Source organism: Crocuta crocuta, unplaced genomic scaffold (assembly GCF_008692635.1).
Source record: "Crocuta crocuta isolate KB4526 unplaced genomic scaffold, BGI_CrCroc_1.0 scaffold619, whole genome shotgun sequence".
Lineage (NCBI taxonomy): Eukaryota > Metazoa > Chordata > Mammalia > Carnivora > Hyaenidae > Crocuta > Crocuta crocuta.
Window position 1 is genome coordinate 3,985,223 of NW_027533395.1, and position 22,393 is coordinate 4,007,615.

The following is a 22,393-nucleotide window of genomic DNA, read 5'->3' on the forward strand; positions in this document are numbered from 1 at the left end:
GCCCTCACCCTCCTTTCCCATCTCATTCTCTGTATCTGTGTCTCAGTCTGTAGAATTGAGAAATGAGTCCCCTTCCTCAACTGGTCTTGTTGGCGCTTCTCATTTTGACTGCACTGACCCGTGGCTTTGCTGGCGAACCAAGGGTTTCCCCCTGTTCTCTGCATGCATGCCTCCATGCCTGAACATGCTTACACATGTGTTGGAGGTAGACTTTGGGATGCTGTCTCTGCCTGCGAGCTTTGCCAAGGCCATTGAAATAAGCAGGCAATTTCCTCTCACTTTGTCTCTCTGTAAATTTCCCAACCATATGATATGAGGAGAGTTCTTGGATTATAAATAAACAACACTACTCATAAATCTCAGGGTTTTTGTTTTTCCCTCCAATGGGAATAAATAGAAACCATAGATTTGTAACTTCAGAAAAATGTGTTGGAGAAGAAGATAATGTCTTTCTCTCTCTCTCTAGGTATATAAATATTCCCCCTACCCCATTTCTTCTTATGCAGAGTCTCTTTTTACTGAGAATCATCTTTTTGGCTGGATTCCACTTATTTTTTATTGCTGCCATTTTCCAACCCAGAGGTAAACTGTTGCTTTAGGCAACATGAATATAGCCACATGGGCCTGGCCAGATTGCACTGACCAGATGGGTTTGGTGCATCTTTTTCCCTGCTGGAAATGTCAGTTTCCTTCTTTATGGGACACATGCTTCCTCACTGGTCTTGTGGCAAAAGAAGTGAACTGGCGGATGCTTTTGCATTCTCTTCTGGAAGAAGCCCAGCTTGGGCATCTTGCATGTCTATCCACTGGGCAAGCTGCAGCTTGGCCACTCATAAGCTGCAGGTGTTTTTAAGGCATGAAGAATCTCAACATTTGGTAGCCCTTTTGTTTGCTTTCCTACTACTAAAGCTACAGTGAATCACATGAGCATGCCAACCACCAAGGACAGATGCCAGAATGGCAACTTGGGACTGGGGTGGTTCAAGCAAGGGACAGCTCATGGAAGGCATGGCTCAAAGTGTGAGTGCGGATTTTGGTGTAGGAGGAAAGCTGAGTGTTGGCGCAGCTAGGTCAGCAAAAGCTAATGGGGGCTTATAGTTGGGAGGGGGCAGATAGGCAGTGGCCATTGGGCAGGGGTCAGCAGACTGTGACCTATAGACCAAATCCACACTGCCTCCTGTGTTTGTATAACCTGTGTGCTAAAGCCATTTTTAAATGATTGAAAAACAAATAAAGATAATACTATATTGTGGTACCTTAAAAACAAGAGGAATTCAAATTTTAGTGTCTATAAACAAAGTATTATTAGCAATTTATTATCATATGCTTATTATTATATGCTTATATATATTATAAGCAATTATACATTGCTTATGTATTGCCTAAGACTGCTTTGGTGCTACAATGACAGAGTTGAATAGCTACCCCACTAGGTGTAGAATACTTGCTCTCCGGTCCTGTACAGAAAAGAAAAAAGTCTCTTGTCCCTGACCTAAGGCATTAGGAATTATCAGAATGGTGGAGAGCACATTTCAGGGAAGCACTAGGTGCTGCCATACAACGTGATACATAATCATGTTGATTAGGGGCAGATCAGCTTATTTTCCACACAGACCTGAGACAGTGACCCATTCCCTGAATATGTCAACACAATGTCAGCTTTGTTGGGCTTTGGGAGATTAGGTTAGTCTTTCAGAAGGAGTTTGTTTAAGGGATATGAGTCCATCATATTTCATTTCAAAGTAAGTGCTTGTACTCATACCAAATAATTTAAAATAAAATAATTCTCATAAAGGCATTGAATATTCAATACCTTGCCCAGGATTTTGTCTTTTCCAACAATGATCTCATTGAACACATTTTGTTTAACCCAAACAAATGAACATCAAAACATGGAACTGGAGGTACTGGAAAGGCTGTTGAGGAATGTTTTGGAGATGGGGAGACTTTGTACATCACAACATGTCCAGCCATTAAGATCAGTTCTATTAAAACCCGCAAGATTCTTCAAAAGGCAGTTCATAGATAGGGGAAGTTAGTAATTTACTTTTCTTTAAGGGAAATATATTTTTCACTCTGGAAAGCTGTATTAAATTCCAAGATTTTAATTTCTTTGGTATTGTTCCCCTACAACTGACTTAATAGCTCTCTTACCCATTATTTTATAGTTTGATAAACTATGGGATGATATAGTAACTTTAGGGGCCAGTGATGGAACCTAGAGAGAAGACGATTTCATTTTTCTCTTGTGAGTGCAGAACATAGTCTTCTTTGCAAGTGAAGCAGTTTTTTGGTGTTCTGGTAATGGAATGCTTTGAGCAAGTCCTGCTCTGGTCCCCATGAATTAGAATTGGTTGCCTGGGATAGTCCCACTCATGCCTGCCACACCAGCCAAGGTATCTGTAGCCCATACTGACTTCTCATATTCCATCCAGCTGGTTCATTCTAGTGGAGGGAGAAAATAGAGGGCTAGATCTCCTAGGCTGTATATCTCTTCCTTAGCACCACTGAGAAGCTGATTTAGAGTTGGGTTGTAGTGGCCTGTAATGAAGGCATCTACGTGTCTCTGGCTCAGAGAAGTGTTTTATGGGAGCTAATATGGCATCTGGAGAAGAACTTGACTTCTGAAGTAAAGTAGACCTGGTTTCAAACATATACTTTGCTACTTACCAGATATATGAGCTTTAGCAAGTCACTTGGACTCTCGGAGCCTAGTTTGTTCCTTCCTTCCTTTCTTCTTGTTTCCCTCCCTCACTCCTTCTCTCTTTCCCCCTTTCTTTCTTCTTCCCTTCTTTGCTCTCTCCCTCTCAAGCTCTCTCTCTCTCTTCCTTCCTTCCTCTTTCTCTTTTCTTCTTTCTAATGAACATTTTTTCTTACTGTGGTAAAATGTACATTATACTTAATCTGTCATTTTAACCATTTAAGGATATAAATCTCTGGCATTAAGTACAGTCACAATGTTGTGCAATAATCACCACTATCCATTTCTCAGATGTGTTTAGATTTTAATGTAGAGGTTTTTAATTTCTACTTGGGTGATTAAATTTGTTCAACACTTTTATCATTTTTAAATTTTTAATTTTGTGGTGAGAATTCTTAAGTTGTACTTTTAACAAGTTTGAATTATACAGCATGGCATTATCAACTATAGTCACCATTATATACATTAGGTCTTCAGACTTTATTCATCTTAAAACTGAGAGTTTGTATCCTTTTACCAGCTTCTCCCTATTTCCTTCACCCTATGGTCCCTGGAAACCACTCTTCTCTTCTGTTTCTATGATATGACATTATTTTATTTTATTTTTTTAAGTTTCCAAATGTAAGTGATTCCATGCAATATTTGTCTTTTCTCTGACTGGCTTTTTTCACTTAGCTTAGTGCCCTCCAGGCTCACCCTGGTTGTCACACACAGCATGATTTCCTTCTTTTTTATTTTTTAAAATATTTATTTATTTATTTATTTATTTATTTATTTATTAATTATTCTGTTCTATTCTATTCTATTCTATAGAGGGGGTGGGAGAGAGATAGAGGGACAGAGTGGGAGAAAGAATCCCAAGCAAGCTCCATGCTCAGTTTGAATCATGGCCTGAGCCAAAAGCAAGAGTTGGATACTCAACCAACTGAGCCACCCAGGCATCCCTCCTTCTTTTTTAAGCTCAGTGATATTCCATTGTATATAGAGACCACAGTTTTAAAAATCTGTTCATTGGGTATTTGGATTGTTTCCGTATCTTGGCTATGTGAATAGAGTGGCAATGAGTACGGGAGTAAAGATACCTCTTTGGGGTCCTGATTTCAATTCTTTTGGGTAAATAACTGGAAGTGGAATTGCCGGATCATAGGGTAGTTCTATTTTTAACATTTTAAGGAACCTCTGTACTGTTTTCTTGAGTGGCTGTACCAGTTTGAATGTTGAACAGCACTGTTCAAGGGTTTCCTTTTCTCCACATCCTCGTCAGCATTTGTTATCTCTTGTCATTTTGATAATAGAGGTCTAGCAGGTGTGAGCAGATATCTTATTGTTATTTTAATTTGCATTTGATGATTAATGATGTTCAGTACCTTTTTTGTGAACCTGTTGGCCATTTGTATGTCTTATTTGGGCAAAGGTTTATTCAGGTCCTTTGCTTAATTTTTACTGGGTTATTTATTTATTTGTAACTGAGTTGTATGAGTTCCCTGTATCTATTTTGATATTAACCCCTTATGATTTACATATATTTTTCTATTTTGATACATTTCCTTTTCATTTCATTCTTGGTTTCTGTGGCTATACAGAAATTTTTTTTAGCTTGATGTAGTCCTACTTGTTTATTTTTGCTTTTGTTGACTTCACTTTTGGTGTCAAATTAAAAACATCATTGCCAAGGACATTGTCACAGAGCTTACACCCTATATTTTCTTTTAGGAATTTTATGGTTTTAGGCCTTATGGTTAAGTCTTTAATCCATTTGCATTTGCTATTTTGTGTGTCTGTTGTAAGATAAGGATCGCGTTTCATTCTTTTACATGTGGATATCCAATTTCCCCCAGAAGACTGTTCTTTCCCCCATTGTACATCTTTGGTTCCTATGTTGAAAATTTATTGACCATATATTTACACAGGCTTACTTCTGGACTCTCTATTCTGTTCCATGGATCTATGTATCTGATTTTATGCCAGTACCATGCTGTTTTGTTTACTATAGTTTTGTAATATAATTTAAAGGCAGGAACTGTGATGCCTCCATATTTGTTTTCCTTAAGATTGCTTTGGCCATCTAGATTCTTTTGTGTTTTTGTACAAATTTTAGGATTATTTTTTTCTATTTCTGTTGTAAAATGCTATTGGAATTTTGATAGGGATTGCATCAAATCTGTAGATTTCTTTGGGTAGAATGGACGTTTAAACAATATTACTTCTTCCAATCTATGAACACAGAATATCCTTCTATTTATTTAATGTCTTCTTCATTATCTTCATGAATGCATTATAGTTTTCAGTGCACAAATCTTCTACTTCCTTAGTTAAATTTATTCCTAAGTATTCTTTCTGATGTAATTGTAATGGGTTGCTTTCTTAATTTATTCTCCTGACAGTTTGTTTTGGCTTATAGAAACACACCTGGTTTTTGTATATTGATTTTATATCCAGAAACTCTGCTGAATTCATTTATTAGCTCTAACAGTGTTTTGGCAGAATGTTTAGAGTTTTCTATGTATAAGATCATGTCATCTGCAAACACGGAAGATTTTTCTTCTCCAATGTGGATGCCTTTTATTTCTCCTTAGTCCTCTGGCTAGGGCTTCCAATTCTGTTTTAAGTAAGAGTTGTGAGAATGGCCATTTTTGCTTCTGATCTGAAAAGGAAAAGCTTTTAGGTTTTTACCATTGAGTAATAATCTGTAATTTCATTAGCTGTGGGCTTGTCACATACGGCCTTTATTAAGTTAAGGTACATTCTCTGAATACTCAATTAGTTGGCAGTTTTATTTTTGAATCCTGAAAGGATGTTGAAAGGAACTAGTTTCTTCATGTGGAATATTGGGATAAAAGTGAAAATTCATGTCTTAATATAGAGTGCCCAGCACTTGACTGGTTTGTTTTCCCTTCAATGTGGTGTTTTGAGTACCTGGAATAGTGTCAGGCAAGTCATAGACACTGCATATATATTTGGCAAATGAATAGGTAATCAACAACTTATGTTCCTGTTCTTTTGGTGAGTAGGATGCATTTCTGGGTGTTTTCAGTGAGCTCAGAATCTCCTTAGGAGCAAGAATTCATTAGTTGGTCAGTCTTTTATATAAAAAGACAAAATTCTAATTTCAAAATTCTGAAACCTCACCATCATGTTTCCATGGCAGAGACTGAATAGATATTTACTACACTTATTTTATCTTCATCCAGGACAAACAAGTAGACTACATTCTTTCCTTTAAATACAGCCATAGGACTGAATCCTGGCCCATAGAAAGAGGCTGGAAGTAATTGATGCCACTTCCATACCTGGTAAAAACACCTCTTACGTCATTCTCTCTGCTCACTCATTTCTCCTTCTACCAATTCAGGTGAGGATTCCTAAGATCTGTAAGATAGCAGAACCTTGATTTGAAAGGAGCCTGGATGTGTGAAGCATTGCACGGAGTCAGAGCGCCCTCCTGCCTCTTACCTCCCTGCCAGTCTATGTTGCACTATAATGTGAACCAGAAATATACTAACACAGTGTTAAGTCACTGCGATGTGACTAAATGTTGCTCTTTGCTACTGCAGTTCGCTGCCTCTGTGCATACAATCTCCAAAATGCGAAATGCGTATCTAGCCCTTTCACTCCTACATTAACTTTGTTTTCTAGCGAGAATGTCTATTTACTATTCCCAAGATATGCCGTGTTTTTCCAGCATCTAGCATAGTGCCCTTCACACCGTAGGCACTCAGTAATAAACATCTGTTGATTGATTTCTGGGTCAAAGAATGAAACAGCAGCTTCCTATAAAATGCAGGCATGGTTTATGTTAGACAGGGCTGATATTTCAGAGGAAATAGCATTTGGGTATGATTCTCTACTGTAGGATTTCATGTGCAACTTTTAAACAGAGTTTAGCTTACTTAGAACATTAAAACTAACAGTAGAGTTACACAACCCTTTCAGGGAGATTCCTGCCATATAAAAGGAAAATATAGCCACAGAGAATCCTGGAAGTGTTAGAGTAGCCTTGCAGATGGGCTCTGACCAGGAGAGAGGCTCCTAGACCAGACTTTGTGAACTGGCAGTGAATGTTAGTGGCCCAAAGAAATGGAGCATGCATGCCAGATTTTTCCAAATAGGAACACCTTATCTTTTCCACCTTTTTAGAAAGCCTCACCTAACTTTGCTTTTGTACCCCTGATGAATTGTATGACCAGTATTGAAAACCCAGAAAATGACAGCTACTTCGCTTTCTGCTGCTTACATAAATCAGGTCAAGAATTGGAGGGGAAATGATTTTACTTACTCCTAGATGGAGATTGTACAGGGGCAGAGAACTGGAGTTGCTTAGAGTTGTTCTCCTTCATCCATCAGATATGTTGGACATCTTGCCATGTTCCTCATGCTAAAATTATTATAACATTAAAAGACATCTGTTGAGTGTTATGTGCTAAACCTTAGGTTGACATTCCCTTTACCCATCTATCAGCTGCTACAAGAGAGGTGGCGGCCATGTGCTGGGGAAGGCTTTACTGGTGTCAGGCTTTCCCTGGAGTCACATTATTGCTTGTCTGCCACCCCTTGCCTATCTTACCTTCCTCTCTTCTGGTAAGTTTTGCCTAAGAGCAGTCCTTAAGTAATTCTTGAGCTTCCAAATCCCAGATGCAGGCTCTGCTTTTAAAGAACCCAGCCTAGGGTGTTTAGAGCCAATTTATAATCTATGCCTGAGGTGTTAGCTCCACCTTATTCCTGCCAATGGTGACACTATTCTCTTAGGCTCTTGGGTGGCTTGGAATCTTTAAGTTACCATCACTGGCCCCATCTCCTTAATCTCTGCCCCCTGTCCGGGAAACAGATCATGCTTCTTCTCTGTGTCCCTATTTCATTTCTCACAACCTACTGCCATCAGACTAGTGAGATGGACTGCTAGTAAGTATTTCTGCCTCCAGAAGGACATGCTTCACTGATCCATCATATACATCACCAAAAGATTAGTCTTTCCAAACAGGCATCTATCATGTCCCTGCCCTATTCAAAAACCTTTGGGGCCCCCAGTGCTTATAGATAAAATTCAGACTCTTTAGCAGATATTCAAGACCCTTCACATAGTCTGATTCTACTAATCTAAATGTCCTCCCCTTTATGCCTATGTAGAACATTGCTTTCAGGCCGGGCCCATCTCCTAATTATCTTCTGAAAATCTTGTGTTTCAGGTTCTAAGACTTTGGACATGCTCTTTGTCTTACTTTGGCTTCTCATCCTCCACCTTTTCCTCAAGGCCCACCTATTCCATGAAGTCTTCCTTCCTTTTCTCTGAAATCCATTAGAACTAACGAATGTTACTGTCTTCAACATTGCTGTCAGCATCATCGTATTCATAATGGCTACCTTTTATTAAGAACCTGTAATGCCGACATTGTGATAAATGCTTTATGTGCCTTTACTCATTGAGCTCTCAAACAACCCTGTGAGGTAGTTGGCATAGGTAGTTTGGCCTATTTTATCGATGAGAAAACTGAAGTTCAAAGAGATTGAGTGACCTGCCCAAGATCACATAATCACTGAGGGGTGTGGAACTAGCCCTTGAAACCATCATGCCTCTGACTCCAAAACTTGTGCACCTAAACGTCCTGCTATCCTATTGCATTTGTTCTAACTCTTTCCCACCCATTTATCTCATTATTTGTTAAAATGGTGATAGGGTGCCAGGGAGTGGACACTAGGGATCGGTAGGCCCCTTGTCCTTCCAGAGTTTTATCTAATTGCATTCTTGAGCCCTTTTCCTAATCACTGGCCCCGTCCACAAGCTTCTCCTCCTCCTCTAATCTCTCCAGGAGAAGAGCATACTGGAATTTTACCTATGTGCTACATCATTTTGCCTATCATTTTCAGGTGGTTCCGGTATCGGGTTTCATCCCTTGGCATTCAACACTCACGCATACCCTGATTTCTAGTTATTTAATGAGAGATAGTCTTTTTGCCCCAAGACCATATGGTTCTTTGGACCACAGTACTGTAGGTGCCTAGATTAGGTGATCCATAGGCTGGTAGACCTTTGGGAAGCTGAGCACTTACTCCAGGCACATGCCTTAACTCAGGCAGTTTTTGCAGGACCTCAGTGGCTCATTTGCATCCTTAGAGCATCAGTCTGTATTTTGGAAGCAACCAGAAGCCATTTGGAGCTTGATCGAATGCACAGAAGGTTGGAGATGGCATGGGCTTTTGAGATCATTGATTCCAGCCCTCTCATTTTACAAAAGAGAAGAGTAATCAAACTGTGAAGCGTTGTTTTGGGTTGGAAACAAGGAGTATCTATAACAACAAGATTTTGGAAACTCAGTAGACCGGAACTTATGGTGCTGGCTGAATGTTGAAGTTTGAGCCACTGGAGACAGTCAATAGCATCATGTTGCTGCCAGTCCTGGTGTTTGTTAATGTGCTGAGAGACACTTGGTTCCTAATCAGGGCTCTGGCTCCTCTCAGCGCCTTGTCTTGCCCAGTTCAGTACTACCATCCCCCTATGGGAGCAACCCACCACCTCAGGAAGGATGTTGAATTCCAGTGACTCAGAGAGGACATGGGTCTGACACATGTCTGTGCATGTTGAGGGGGGGTGGGCTGTAGTGATTGCCTTCCAGAGCCAAGCCCCCTGCGGGCTGTCACATGAATTGGCAGTGAACGTCTTGGTAAAAACCACTGTCCTCTTTTTCTAGTAATACTTTTGGCCCAGGCTTCTACAGCCTCTGTGTTCCAAAGACCCCCAGATCCAGGTGTTTGGGATAAAATATACCTCTGTTCAATAAAGTGCCCAGACTATAGGAAATATCTGCTTTCATTTTATGCAGTCATTCTTGTTTTATAGTGCAGAGATAGGGAATGGTGGGAAGATCGCATCGGGAAGGAAGGAAAGTGTTTCTGGGAACTAAGCTGACTCTGGCACCATGCTGTATGCAGATTTTTCACTTGAGATAGAGTGTCCCCCAAAACGCTGCTTGATGGCAGTTGTTATGCCAGGATAGAGATGGGGAAACTGAGGCCCAGAAAGGTAAGGCAGCACCCCCAGTACCCTATGCTAGTAAGTGGGAGAGCAGGGATTCTAGTCTAATTTTTATTCTAAACACTCTCCTTTTTGATACCTGTAATTCCTCCTGGTAAGCAATGCTTTTGGGGATCCCCTGGAAGGATGAGTCAGTGAAACATGTGATACTTCACGAAGCCTATGCTCTAATACCACTGTGTAAATAAATAGCCAAACACTGGAGTAAAGCACAGGGGATTTAGAATCAGTTGACCTTGATTCCAGGTCCAACACTGTTATTTACTCAGACACTTAACCTCTGTGAGTTGCTATTTGCTCATTTTTATGACAAAGATAGAAAACTCGTGTCAAAGGAAGTTTGTGAGAATTACATAAAATATTTCAAGGGAAAGTGTTGTGCATAAGGCCCTGTGTGCATGCTACTTAAATGCCGGTGATTTAGGGTGGCCGTCTTCTGAGAAATCAATTACTGAACCCAAAGGCTTGACCCATGACCTCAAGAATCTTATAGTTTGGGTGGGGACAAGTTACTGTGAAAATCAGAGGGTACAGGCCAAGTGGTGCAGTAGTATGGAAAAGCAGCAGAGAAGCAGAAACGAGAAAGATCATAGGGCAGCAAGGATGAGAAAGCTTTATGCGGGAGACTGGAGCTGAACTTTCAGGGAACCGGAGAAGAAGAATGCTTGAAGAGGAAATTTTCAAGAAGTCCATAGCTTTAATAATAATAAAGAGAAAAGTCATCTTTTTGTGTGTCGCAGACCTCTTGAGACCTCATAGTTGTTTGGAGTAAGGCAGTGGGCCACCCTCAGGGGATGTCCGTGACCCTTTCAGGGGACTGATGACATCGAACTATTTTCTAATAATAAAATGTGGCTTTCCCTTTTTCATGCTCATTTTCTCACTGTGGAGTTTCTTAGAAGCTACGTGATATATGCGATATAACAGATTAAATGCAGACAGAGAGAGAAGAATCCCATTGTCTCCCATGAAGCTAATATAGAAGAGTTTTGCCAAAAAGCATAAAGTGCCACTCTTTCTCACTAAATTGTTTGTGTTCTGGAAACCAGCTGGTTTCCATAAAAATGTGATATTTGTGGTTTTTGTTGTTGTTATTTTAAAATTAATGAATGTAAAATTTTATTGTATGTAATTTCTTATATTGTACATAGGGTGAATTAAATCTCCTAGGGTCCGGTCCTCAATAGTTGTTAGAAGTATGAAGGAATCCTGAGTCACAGACATTCGAGAGGAATGTAGCATTCTGGTGTGAAGACACAATGAAGATCTCGCGTTTTTGGTGTCGAGAGGGGCGTCCTTTTGGTGTATTAGAACACCTGTGTTCTGGTATGGACAACTTAAAAAGTTTGTCTGGTATGTCTGGAAAACAAAAAAGGTAATGCCCAGTGTTAGCAAGTATGCAGTAAAGGTGTAAGTGCCATATATTACTATTGGAAGTGCAGATTGACCAGAATAGTTCTGTAGGGCAGGTGATAACAAGTTGATTTAGTGATAATTTTTACCCTTTGAACTAATAATTGCACTAGCATGAATCTGTTCTAAGGAAACAAATAAAGTTACAAAAAAGGATTTATGTACAAGGATATACACTAAAGTTATAAAATGTTAACATTTGGCCAGAAACCGACCAATTCTCCAAAAAGAGAGTTAATGTAGATTATAATACATTTATAATCTACATTATACATTTATAATCTACCCTATAACATTGGAATGTTATAAGGTTTTAAAATGATTTTTGAAGAATATTTAACAACATGGTTAACAGCTTAAAACATTATGTTAAGTGAAAAAGGAGGAAATTAAACTGTATACAAAGAATGACCCCAATTTTCATAAACATACACACGCACACAGATTAGAGAAAAAAAAGCACACCGGGTGTTAACTGAGCTTTTCTCTGTATGGTGTAGCTATAATTGATGTCTGTGTTTTGCATTATTCTTTTCTGTGTTTTGTATTCTACCATAAATTTTCATTCCTTTTATCTTCTTTTATGTGAGGCTCTGGGAACCCATCTACTGAGTCAGCCCATGCCACTGGGGGCTACTTCAGATCTTGAATAGGGCATTTTGCAAGGGTGATGGTTTAAGGAATAGTCTGTGACTTGAGGATAAACTCAACTTCTAGCTGGTTGTCTTTTTTTACTCAGACTTTCAAAGGAAAGCTTAAGACAACTAGGATTCATCTTGATGTCCTGCAGTGCCCTGGTCTATCATGTTGAGCCTTTGGAGTATAGAACGCAGGGCTCAGCAGGGCAAATGTTTAAATAATGTTGTGCAGCTGGGGCAGTGTAGAGAGAGCATGGCAATCAATGTATAATTCTTTTAAAATAACTTTTTTTACATTTATTTGTTATTGAGAGACAGAGACACAGCATGAACGGGGGAGGGGCAGAGAGAAAAGGAGACACAGAATCCGAAGCAGGCTCCAGGCTCTGAGCTGTCAGTATAGAGCCCGACGTGGGGCTCGAACCCACAAACCATGAGATCATGACCTGAGCTGAAGTCAGATGCTCAACCAATGGAGCCACCCAGGCACCCCTAAAATAACTTTTTAAAAACATTTTATGTATTTTTGAGACAGCGCAGGTGGGGGAAGGCCAGAGAGAGGGGGGCAGAGGATCTGAAGTGGGCTCTGTACTGAAAGCAGTGGGCTTGATGTGGGACTCAAACTCAGGAATCACAAGATCATGACCTAAGCCAAAGTTGGGTGCTCAACCGACTGAGCCACCCAAGCGTCCCAATGTATAATTTTTTTAAAGGAAAAGGCTTCTGGGCCCATGGAGATGAGGTGACTATGAAATAATAGCTTCAAATAGAAGAACTGCAATTTACTCCTTGGTATCTGGAAATTTCCTCTTCTTTCCTATGTTGGGAAATGTCAGGTGTTGGAAAACTTTAGTCTTCTTTCTCCCCTGAATGACCAGTAGGATAACTGATAGTCTGAATTCTATGTGAGGGAACATCTGGTTTGTTGTAAGTCTCCGACAGCTGGATGTTTTCATATTCAGTATTCAGCGTGCTTTAGGGTTTAAAAGAGACATCCAAGGCACTTGCTTGACCTCCGAGACTTACTCTGTCTGGAGAAAGGAGCCTCATGCAGAAAAAGTTAAATGATGACATAAAGCAACAGCAGAAGGGAAGAGATGTATGTCCCCAGAGAGCAGGTGCGATGGCCCTGAGGATGGCACATATTCAAGGTGCTAGGAACACAGAGGCAGGAGAGATGAGAAGCTTCTTGGAGGAGGATACAGCAGAGACGTGTGCTCTCCTCTATAGGCCTGGATGTTCCTGGGAGGAACAGATGCACATTAATTGACAGCAATTAATCACTGCACTGAGTGCCTACCACATACAAGTCTGAGAAGGAAACGATTTACAGATGAATAGGACACAGAAGATAACTTCTCTAGGGTAGTGGGGTGGTCAGAAGGCTCGCCATCAGTTCACATTTCTCCATTAGGCAGCTACACATTTTGTCCTGGGGGTTTCTGGATGTGCACAAACAGACATAATTGCTTGCATGTCATAGGGACTCAACTGGCTGCATGTAATTTTAAACGGAAATGGTAAACATCTGCTCTCCAGACAGAGCTGCCTTGCTAAAACTGTCCAGCACCTTCTAGTTCATGCCTCATTATTTTTTACCCCAGGAAAACTTAGTAAGAAAAGTTGATTCTATTTTCCCTAGACTTTAATTTGCGTGTGTTGGCCACCTGCTGGAGGCTATCTCTGATTATGTGTAGCAACCCCTCCATCTTCCCTTGTGCCTTTTGGTAGCTTACTGCTGATTTGGTGGGGGTGGGATGGCTCCCGCCTGGCCACTGGTAGTTAGGTAACTATGACTCTGCTGCTGTTTGCCCAGAAATGGATGGGACACTTTCTCCTCCAGTGATTATTATTCTACCATGGGGTCTCCCAACAACTGACAGTGAAGTGAGCTCTGTGATATTAGGGCTATTTAAGCTTCATAGTAATCCTGTGAAGGCAATATTTATATTCTCATTGAGTGGATATGAAACACGAGACTTATGTAATTAGCCTCAGGTTCCACAGGCTGGATTTGAAACCAAATCTGCTTGACTCTGAAATGAATCCTCTTATGATTATGTTGGGCTGTCTGTTTGAATGCAAAAATACTTATCCATAATACGGTTCCTCACAGATGTGTCAATTTACTATGTGCATTGTAACCACTCAGTAACAAATCACTTTATTGCTATTATTTTTTTTAAGTTTATTTATTCATTTTGAGAGATAGAGGGAGGGAGGGAGAGAGAGAATCCTAAGCAGGCTCTTCGCCCAATGAGGAACTGTGAGATGGTGATCTGAGCTGAGAGCAAGAGTCAGATGCTTAACAACTGAGCCACTCTGGTGCCCCATACTGCTATTACTTAAATTTTTTTGATGTTTATTTATTTTTGAGAGATAGGGAGAGACAGAATGAGTGGGGAGGGGCAGAGAGAGACACAGAATCTGAAGCAGGCTTCAGGCTCTGAGCTGTCAGCACAGAGTCTGACATGGGACTCGAACTCACAAACCAGGAGATCATGACCTGAGCTGACATCTGGGGCTTAACTAACTGAGCAACCCAGGTGTCTAACTATTACTTTTAACTCTATGAGTGATACATGGATGCCTTTTTATTTTAAAACACTAGCATTACAAAGAGACTCAAGTCTCAGTAGCCAGTTGGTCCCCCCCCCCAGTCTCTTACACAGAATTAACTTTTATTACAGTTACTTGTGTTTTCTTCTAGAATTTTTAAAATGTACTGTGTGCACACTTATAAACTTAATGGAAATATATTGTTTTATTTTGTCTGGGTGTACTGTTTGTGTATTTAACATATCATTATTCAGTAACCCATCATATTTATTTATAGGGCTTAGGGACTTTTCTAGGTCAATAACCTTCATATCTACCTTATCTTTTATGTTGCTGTATAGTATATGTATGTATGTATGTGCATGCATGCGTGTGTGTGTGTGTGTGTGTGTGTGTGAGTAAAATACGCTATATTTTGTTGAGCCTTTCCCTTAATGATAGCCATTTCATTATGTCACATGAACAAAGGTGCAGTGAATGATGGGATGCTGCACCCATGGGGGGGGGTCTGTTAGAGGCTTTTTCTTTGGAGGTCTTCTTTCCTCCCCTTACCTGTATGGCACAAACATGCCTCTTGGCTGATGGAATTGAGACTGTCCTTTTGAATCCTCAGATTAACAATCCAACAACCATATTGTTTGGACTGAGATTCTTTAGTGAGAACCAAAGTGTTCACACGGTGGGAAAGAGCAAAGATCTGAATGTTTGGCCAATACCACACATCCCAACCTTCCCTCCCAGATCTGTCTGGGCAGGTGCTGCTGGCGGATCTCCATTTGATCTGATAGAAACTATGAATTCTGCACAATCTGGTCTTCAGGGTCAGCTAACCCCCAATTCTCTGCATTTGAAACCCAGTGGTGGTTCTCATTGAAATAGCTGGGGCAGGAGGACATAGAGATGGATTAATTATCCTGTATCATTGTGCCTCTCTTTGTGAGACTAAATAATGCAGCTGAGGAGTCAGATAACACAGAGAGGTCACTGGGTGCTTTGTGAGCTTCTGCCTTGGCATCAGCCTGCCTGTGGTTTTTTAAAACAGAGGGTGGGACCAAAACCCACTTGGAGAATGAAGCTATTTAAATCACTTGCTTTTGGCTGAGGTTGGAAATGAGCTATCTGTTTGTGGTCAGGCTGGGCTTCTGCCATTGAAAAGATACAAACTAATATGGCTTTGGGCACTGGCCCTAAGAGGAGAAGTGGAACTGGCCAGAAGAGAGCATCAATGGTTTTCCCATTTCAATCATAAAGACTTTCTGGGAAGCCCTTGGTCTGGAGCTGTGCTATGGAAACTCCTGACCCTGACTCTAGAATGATCTGTGGTTCACCACACATGAGAGCCCCTATTTCCCTGTGGGTTTTGATTGTTGAGTCTCCTCAGTATAGTTTATTGGGACATAGTCAGGGGAACAGCAGGAGGGTGTACCCCAACGCATGCCACCTTGAAGCTTGGTTCTGTCTTCTGATTCTCCAGGCAGCTGGGCCATGTTGTACTTCCATGGTAGCAAATTGAAACAGTGGCCGAAGATTCTTTAATGATTTATTGGGTGTTCACATGCCTTCCTACCCCTGTTAAATGTAAGGGGTATAAATCAAGGAAAAGAAAACAAGGTGATTGCCCTTGAGGAAAATACAATTTGGGATATTTATAAAAATGGCAGCCATAAGCATTTATGGAACAAGGGCTTTTATCAGCTCCTAGACTAGGTATCTCACTACTCTTTGTTGACACAACAACCATATTCTCTGAGCTGGGGTTTGGAGGAGCAAAGAGCTCACACAGCTAGTTCTTCAAGCTCTGCATCTAGTTTTCTTTGTGCTGATCCCACCTTCCTTGTTTTCTCTACTTAAAGCTGTGCTCTGCATTTCCAGAGATTCAAAAGACATTTCATTTGTTACTTTTCTCTTAAGGAGCTCTTAGCAATTGCTGAAAAGGAAATTTGCACATTTAGAGAATAAATAGGGAACTCCAAGGTGCCGTTGATACAAATGAAGAGGAGAGTGTGGGCTGAAGTTGTAGGAAGTCTCCATGATGTAATCAGTATGAGAGCTGGGAGTCAGGAAAGGGGGAAGTCTGGACAGTTGCCAGCCTTCTGCTTACGGGGAGGGTGGGGGGTGGGAGGTAGATGGGGTGGACCATGAAGGCCCAGCTCAGATAGGCACCTTGACCCAATGTGGCAGCCGGGCTGGGAAGGGTGAGTTAGGGCATCGGTGACCCTGGCGGTAATCTTGGAAAGTTGTCTTAGAGCAGAGACGGGGAGTCAGAGTCAGGCTGGTGGTGGATAGTATGAGCTGGTGCTTTGATCAGCTGGAGTAGAGGCCTCTGAATTATGTACTCCCTGCTTTTGTAAATACAGTTGTATTCTGACAGCCATACCCTGTCAGAGACACTATGTGTTTGGCTGTTTTGGAGCTAAAGTATAGAGTTGAGTGGTTGGGACAGAGATCAGGAAAACCTATGGTATTTACTGTCTGGCCCTTTTACAGAAAGAAAAAAGTTTTAACCTGAGCTGGACTACTTATAAGTGTCCAAAAGGGGAAGTGAATCCCAGGGACTGGCCCCCGGTATGTGCCCTAATAGGTAATAGGTATATGTTAAGAAATGAACCGAGCAAACTAAACTGACTAACAGGAAAGAAAACAATGGAGCCTGTGATTGTTTGCTGAATTTAGATGACCTCCTAGAGAAAGGAGCCCATGGAGGAGAAGCGAGACTGATAGGAGAAGCCGGGAGAAAGACTTGTGGTCTCCCTGCTCCTGTGCTTTGTAGAAATCAGGGGCAAAGTTTGGAGAGGGAAGGGGGAAGAGGCTGATTAACGAGCTAGGTGGTAAACTGGGTGGGGGATGGGGGGGGCAGCTGCCTGGACGAAGAAAGCAGTGCACCCACCAGATCCCTAACATCTGGTGGGCCAGTGAGAACTGGCAGAGTGCCTTCCAAGTCCTCTCACCTCTGGCAGGAACGTGGCATTGGAACGGGGGTGTGGAGTTACAGCTCCACTCTACCGGGAAGCTGACTTGGCTGCGTTGCCTGAAAGTTTTTCTTTTCTGTTCTTTTACTTTTAAAATAGCAGCCCATATGCTTGTTGCCACAAGCCTCTCCCCCAGAAGCTCACTAGAGGAGTGGGAGCTTGCTGGATGGGTAAAAGTATACGATATTCTCAGCTGCACTCTGGATGTTGTCATGGAGAGAGTGGCCCTGGCGAACACCCAGGGTTGTGACAGGTCAGGGTGTTCTGGAATGTGCCAGCCCGCACGGAGATCTTCTGAAGGCCCATTGGGATAGGACAAGAACTCCTGAATCATTTAGGGGCTCACTAGCAGTCAAGTCCTGGCACAGACCTGTCTGTGTCTGGGAAATTGAAGACAGAGGGCATCCAGCATATCAGTCATCATCGGATTCGCGGGGAGTAGTGGGAGAGCTTTGCAGCTGGGAGGCCCAAGTAGACAATAGGCAGGTCCCTGGGCAGGCTAGGGCATCATGGAGCAAGTGACCCACAGCGGTGCAAATTGGAAAACCAGGGTCAGCATCCGTGTGACCAGGATCCAAGGCCACAGATGCTGAGTTCAGATACCCTGGAATTCAGGACTGTAGAGTCAGAGATAGCTGGGACGAGACTGGTCAGGAGGTATGGACTTAAGTCCTGGAAATAAAGAAGGACTCAGTTGCTGGAGCTGGAGAGGAGGGCAGTGTGTACAACCTTCTTGGAGAAAATTTGTCAATAACCAGCAAAGTAGAAGTTATGCATGGAGTAGGAAGCAGTAATTGCACATCAGGATGTGTCCTGTGCAAAAACTTTCTTCATAAATACGTGAGAAGTCATGTATAAGAATGTTCACTGAAACATTGCTTACTATCACAAATTTTAAAAGGAAAAACTCAGAAATATTTATTAGTGGTTGGAAAGATAGACAGTGGTTTCTTCATAAGCGGCAGCACTCTACAGCAGTGAAAAGTGGATGAATTAGAGCTAGATGTGCCAATACGATAAATCCCAAAACTTGAATGTTGGACAGAAGAAGCAAACTGCAGAGTGTACATCCTGTATAAGACTTACATTAATGTAAAATGCTCCAAAAGATTATATGTTGTTTATGGACACAGATACTTACTTATTAAATCTAGTAGTGGGCATATAATTGGCATCTCATTGTGTTTTCCTGTGTGCTGGTAACACTTCATTTAAAAGGCAGGAAAAAAGAACTAAGAGAACATAGTAGAATAGTCTCCTAGACTGGGGTGACTTGAGCTAAGGCACAGAAACCCAAAGCCTGTGGCTTTATACCTATCACGCATCGCCTTCCAGGTTAGCTGTGCATTCAGAGCAATCCAGAACGGCAACTGGCAGGTGCTCAATTCATGAGTGATGTTTCCAGATTTCTGGACATTTCAGTGTTGGGAGCCCAGTGTCAAGATTTGGGAGGCTAGCTTTGACATAGGAGAAGGGAGCCTGTTTCCTCCAGGTGACCCAACGGGCACATGTCTGGTGTGACCAGGTGGAGGATGGTCTGATCTCTTGCGCAAGTGAGTTCTGCAGGTGCAGCTGTCTCTGGCAATGGGGCTGAGGCCTCTCTCTGCCAGCTGCCACTCACTCCAAACACAGGGGGTCCCCGGAGCTCTGTGGTCAATGTGGTGTGCAGTGTCCATGCTGGAAAGGACAGAATCCAGGGCACCTTTAGTCCCACAGCTGGCCTGGCTTCTTGAGCTGTCTTCAGTGAAGGAGACCTTTTCTGTCAGTCTGAGAAACCACCTGAGGCACAGAGGAAGCTGACCTATGGAGAATCCTTTGTTGGGAAGTCCTTACACTTGGAAAAGCAGCCCCTCTTGGAGAAGAGCGGAGGCCCTGTGAATGTGTGGTGCAGCCTGCAGAAGGAGAAGACTGTGTGGTGCAAAGCATACTGCCTTTGATGAGGTTTATTTGGATTCTGGAAAGAAGTTTGTTGGGATGTCAGTCATGCAGGGGGCTCTGAGAATTCAGCTCTTTACAAAAGCAAGGTGTTTGCTATGTATAGAGTGATGAAAGTTTGCTGGTTGGAGAACAGCTAAGCACTATGTTGGTAGAATAAAGATATTTAAGGTCCAGATGGGGCCTTATGATTGTTGGAGTAAAACCTCTACACTGGGGCTTGACAGACCCTTTTCTCGGCCAAACTCAAGACCCTCTGAGCTCTTTGTCAATGAGGTCCTGTCCTTGGGTGTGTCCAAGTTTTACCCAGTTTTATCATGAATCCTAAGTCCATTTACCCAGAATGCCCCACCCTCAATATCTGACTGAATTCCTCAGCCCCTACCCTGCCCTCAGTGATGTCTGATCACCTGGCCTGCCTTCAGTAAGAATCCTATCAGGTCAGTTTAGAAAAGAATTACTCTACCTTCTAGTAATGATCCATTCACTGACTCCCACCCTTCTCTTTGGCTATAAATTCCTTGCCTTTTGTTGTTTTCAAAGATGAGCCCAGTTTCTCCTATTGAAAAACCTCATCACAGTGGTCTCTATATATATTGCCACTGCCCTGAATGAAGTCTTCCTTACCATATTAATGAGTGTCTGAATAATTTTTTTCTTTAACAGGCATAAAGAATTGTCTTGTCCCGGGTAACACTTTGTGCATGCTTCAGAGTCTAGATTTCCAGACTCCAGATTCAATGTTTTTTCTCCACACCATGCTATCTTTAGGCCTATAAGAGTACAGAATCAAGAAGTGATTCATCCTATAAAATATTTTATTTGGATTAATAAAAGTATGCACCTGACTGCCTTTAGAGATTAAGGTGTCTCCTTCCCTGCCCTGGAGAAGATAGGAGGCTGGAGTGATTGATCATGTAACCTTGATGCTAGTGCACATGAACTGTAGGTCCTTCCCTGATACCAGATACTGCTAGACCTTTCCAATTGTGCCAGCATCCAACTGTATGTTGTGTTTTCTAGGTGTGGCTATGTTTTGAATTGCTCCCAGATGTTAGCATTTGGGCAAGAACTTGTGACCATGCATTCATTTTTGCAAATGAAGACAAAGCAAAGCAAAACAATACACAAATCAGTACATTCAGTACTTGCTCTGCACCAGAAGTTGTGCAAAGCATTGGGGATGTTATAAGAAATGACTCTTGCCCTTAGGGAGTTATAGTCAAGGAAGAGATCCCAGAATAAAAATAGTATGACTAAAACCATAGGATAAATGCCAAAACAGAAGTATATGCAAGGTAATATGAGAGCACAAAGGAAATATTGATTAATTTCCCAGTGGTGAAGCTGAAAGGAGGGTGATATTGGTGTTGTTGAAAGTTGGAGAGGAATGCACCAAGAAAAGGAAATAGGGCAGAAACAGTTCAGGCAAAGGAAATATGTGTAGAAATGGAGGGCAGTGAAAATGCAAGACATTCAGGAAAGTTTAGTGAGGCTGGAGAGAAAGGGACAGGGAGCAGATGGCTGGGAATGAGTCTAGTAAGGAAGATTAAAGCCAAATTTGACAAGACTAAGCTTGGAAGCTACAAACTCACTGTGTGTAGGCAGTGGGTAGTTACTATGAGGGACGAGATGGACAGAGCTGTGAGGTTGAAATATAGCCTCATGACAGCATGGAGGATGGTGGGAGGGGGAAGAAGTCTGGAAGAATAGCGTCCAGTTGAGGGACTGTTGCAAAAATAATGATGCATGAGCCACAGCATTGGGGTCAGGATGGAAAGACCAGGGGTGCAAGTTATTTAGGAGATAGAATCATGAAGACTTGGAGACTGAACTGGTTTTAAGAGATAAAGGCAATGAGGAAGATGGGAATGAGTCCCTGTGCTTAAAGGTAGACAGGAGACAGAAGATAAGTCATTTTGCAGTGGAGGCTGGTTATAAAAGTTACCATAGCCACTGACCATGTGGAGCCAATAGCCTAGGGAGGGATTTGAAATGCTGATGTTTATTTATTCAGTAAATATGCTGAGGATGTGATATGTGTGTGAAGCCTGGTTCTGTACATTTTGGGGGATGAAGGAGTAAACATCCTTTTTATTTTTCTTTTATTTATTTTTTTTTAACATTTCATTATACCTACATCTTGTTACAGGGCTTCCCATGTGTTCTATTTTTGCATCCTTACCAATGTCTTGTAAGACTAAATTACCCTGATTCTTTTATTTGAGAAACCTGAGGGTCTATCAGGCTAAGTAACTTGCACATGGTCATTCAGCAGAGAGCTGTGGATCTAGCAATGAAATAGAGATTTTGCTATGCCCAAAGTTCATGTTCCTTTGTCTTCTCTGTGGTTCCTTGTCCATCAGGAGCTTACGTTGTGCCAGGGGAAACGGAACTTAAAAAGAAATTCAACTAACAATACTGAAGAGCCAAAAGGAGGCATGGACAGTGTGCTTTGGGCATGTAATAGGTGGGGATCCTTGTTCTTGTGCAGATAGATGAGGGTGACTGGGAAGAGGGCTAGTAAAACCTTAACAGAGGTGAGGGTGGGCATCCAAGCTGGGCATAGAGACATGGAATTTGCTAGATTAGTTGGGGTGGGGATAATTCTGAAAGGTCATCATATAATCCAAGCCTTGGCTACTGGACTTGTCAAACTAAGATGGAGGCCAGGACAGGCGCAGATTCTGGAGAGAAGGTGGATGAAGAATGCAGGAAAAGGCAGGAACAGGCAGTTACTTGTGGAGGCACCCAGCCGGAGCTGGGATTTGAGATTTGAGGCAGAATGCAGGTACCCATGAGTTTGGGTGACCACAGAGGAAATATACTGACTTCTGATTTTCTGAAGCCTGGGTGGGAGAAACTTCGTGAGGTAGTCAAGGAAGGCAGTGAGGGAAAGACAGGTTGTAGAGCTGAGAGTAGTGGTGGTTTGAAGAGGGAGGTGGGTATGTGAGGGGTGGGGCTGGGGAGTGAGGTGAGCAGCGTGACAGCAAGGCTGGCTCCTGGGACCTCCCTGTTTGGCACCTGCTTTCCTTCCTCTACTAAGGAAAGGCAGGATGGAGAAGAAGGAGTCTGTGGCTTGGCCTGCCTTTGTTCTCTGAGCCCTGACTTGTGGTTTTGATATAAGGTCAGAACCCTGGAAATTAGGCCC

General features: G+C 42.0%; 1 protein-coding gene across 1 annotated transcript in view; it reads left to right on the forward strand.

Annotated features, from left to right (window-relative positions):
• The window catches only part of SORCS3 (sortilin related VPS10 domain containing receptor 3), a 564,865-nt gene that overhangs the window by 224,915 nt on the left and 317,557 nt on the right, over window positions 1-22,393 (forward strand). The window lies entirely within an intron of this gene.